The 2,500-nt window shown below is 38.2% G+C and overlaps 1 protein-coding gene across 1 annotated transcript in view; it reads left to right on the forward strand.

Annotated features, from left to right (window-relative positions):
• Positions 1 to 1,318: 1,318 nt before the first annotated feature.
• Positions 1,319 to 2,500, forward strand: part of LOC106870540 (glycine receptor subunit alpha-2) — a 305,943-nt gene continuing 304,761 nt past the window's right edge. Inside the window, exon 1 of the mRNA XM_052972406.1 lies at positions 1,319 to 2,500. This exon is cut by the window's right edge and continues 483 nt beyond it. The gene's annotated coding sequence lies outside the window, so the exon portion shown is untranslated.

The raw sequence follows: 2,500 nt of genomic DNA on the forward strand, positions 1-2,500 counted from the left end.
TATATATATATATGTATATATATATATATATATATATATACGTGACACACACACACACACACACATGTATGTCTGTATGACTTTCTCTTTGTCCCCATAACCGCTTAACAACCGGTGTTGGTTTGTTTACGTCCCCGTAATTTACCGGTTCAGCAAAATCAACCGATAGAATATGTATCACGTTGACAAAAAAAAACAAAAAAAAAAACGCACTGAGGTCGATTCATTTAACTAAACATTCAAGGCAGTACTCCAGCATGGCTGCAGTCCAATCACTGAAACAGTAAAAGATAAAAAGATATATCATAGAAGTCATGGCAAGTGAAAGGAGTGAACCGTCTTAAGTAAGCGGTGTCTCGAACTGAAGTGAAACTATATTGCTGTCGTCAGGAAGGTAGCGTCGTAATAGATTTTCTTTTACTATAGCAGAATGTAGTTTCATGTGAAGATAGCAGTATTTAGAAATATTGGTGTTTAACCCTAGGTAGCCGATCTATGATCAAAGATGTTACAGCATAATTTTTTCTCTCCAGATATAGTACCCCCAAACATAGCTATATCTAATATGACCTTTATGTTTTGTTATTTTTTAGGTAGATTTTGAGGATTGCTATTAGTAGTAGGTTAAGCGACCACATAGTAGCCCTCTTGGCGTTTTAGAAGTGTGAGAAAGTTTGGGATTGTGTGATATAGCAGGGGCTGTGTAGTTTAGAGTGGTACGGCAGTGGCATAGCAGTATAAACATAGGGAGGTGCCGTGTGTTGTTCTGTTGTGTAGTGGTATATAGCGGAGTGTATTGCAGTGTAGCGCAATGGATTGCAATGTAGAATAATATAGGGAAATGAATTCAAGTATAATTTAGTGTAGTTTATTTCTATGTACAATAGTGGAGTAAATTGCAGTGTATAGTGTATTATTATGTAATGAAGAGCAGTGAATTGCAGTGTATAATGTATTAACATGTAATGCAGTGCAGTATATATTGTAGTGTATTAGAATGCATCATAGTAGTGCAGTGTATTATAATGTAGCGCTGTGATTCCAGTATATTCACACACGGAGATGTTCATATCACAAATTATTCCAGTATTCCAAATATTTTGCACAATAACTGTTTGAAAACAATATTCCATTGGAAGAAGTGGAGATCATCCACCTCGTACTGTGTGGATGTAAAGCATTTTCGAAGATTGTTACAGCTCTTACTACAACTTCTACTGCTGCTTCGTCTACTACTACAACTACTACTGCCACTTCTGCTACTACGGCTGATGCCGGTTGTAGCCGTGTTGTGGTATTGGCGGTAGTGCTGTCATTGCCTCGACTGCTGTTGCCTGTTCCTGTTGCGAATTGCTACTACTGCGGATCGGAGCTTGTCGCACACATCATTCTGCTGCTGCTACTGTTGCAATTACTGCTGCAGTTGTTGCTGCTGCTGCTATAATTGGTGTTGCTGTTACTGCTGCTGCGATATTATGTCACATTCAAAAAGTTTCGCCGAAAATCTCAGACGTTGCTGAACCAGATGAGTTTTTCGGAAAGTTATCAGTAATTAAAATACAGACACATACACACACAGACTTCTACACACACACACACACACACACACACACACACACACACACACACACTCGCACATACAACTAAAAGAGAACACAAACGCACTACTCCAGTATATGTAAATATACACAACCACATTTAAACTATCTTTACAAACAATTATAGATTTACATAAGAGCATTTGCCGTATACTGAAAGAAAGCACATCCTTATACACATATATAAATCGTTTGTATGTGTGTTTGAGTGTGTGTATATATATATATATATATATGTGTGTGTGTGTGTGTGTGTGTGTATGAATGTGTGTGTGTATGTGCGTATGTATGGCTATATATGACAGATCGATAGACACGTTTGTATATACAGGGCAGAACTAAGGCATCTAGCAACTCGTTTCTCGAATGCAGATATAAAAATATGTAAACATATATATCTCTTGTATATTTGTGTTTATTTATGTGTATTTCACACGTTTTACATCTAAATATAGGCAAAGACTTATCTCACGCAAAATAAATCTCTCGTGCGCACACACATATATAAATACTCACACATACAAACACACACGCACACACACACACAGAAGCTCTTCACTTGGTGAGAGCACGGCCTGAATTTAGGAAGAAAACTTCAAACCGAAGAAACACAAACACACGCAAACACCGCGCGCGTGCACCCACACACAGACAGACTGACACACACACACACATAGATAAACAGATAACATACAATACATATTTACACACACATATGGCATACCGGAGAACAGTTATTGCAAGTACCCTCGCCTCAACCGGTACATTTATTCCATAGCCACTACCATCAATGCACAGCAGCTGCTCCAGCACCAACACCCTATCACAATCACTGACAACTGGAGCACTAACAACAATAATAACAGCAGCAGAAGCAGCAACCACAATAGCACTAATACAAC

This window comes from Octopus bimaculoides, chromosome 13 (genome assembly GCF_001194135.2).
Source record: "Octopus bimaculoides isolate UCB-OBI-ISO-001 chromosome 13, ASM119413v2, whole genome shotgun sequence".
Classification (NCBI taxonomy): Eukaryota; Metazoa; Mollusca; class Cephalopoda; order Octopoda; family Octopodidae; genus Octopus; species Octopus bimaculoides.